Here is a 235-nt window from a genome sequence, read left to right as displayed (position 1 = left end):
AACACCACAATAAACATAACATACACTGAAATAACAGAGAACCTTATGCATAGAGAACCATCTTGGATTAAGTCTATAGATGGCCCCTCACTCAGTAATAGCAATGGATGGCTGGAATGGCCCAACCTTCACGTGTAACCATTAATGTCACCTTGTGGTTGTGGCAACCAGGCCATGACGATGATCGATATAGTTGTGGAAGTTGTGGTTGTATGTGTGCACGCGCGCGCGCGCG

The 235-nt window shown here is 46.0% G+C and overlaps 1 protein-coding gene across 2 annotated transcripts in view; it reads right to left on the bottom strand.

Annotated features, from left to right (window-relative positions):
• Positions 1-235, bottom strand: part of LOC119586944 — a 22,062-nt gene that overhangs the window by 15,782 nt on the left and 6,045 nt on the right. The gene's annotated exons all lie outside the window — the stretch shown is intronic.

This window comes from Penaeus monodon, chromosome 22 (genome assembly GCF_015228065.2).
Source record: "Penaeus monodon isolate SGIC_2016 chromosome 22, NSTDA_Pmon_1, whole genome shotgun sequence".
NCBI lineage: Eukaryota > Metazoa > Arthropoda > Malacostraca > Decapoda > Penaeidae > Penaeus > Penaeus monodon.
Note: the sequence above shows the minus strand (reverse complement) of the source record. Positions and strands in the feature narration are given on the sequence as shown.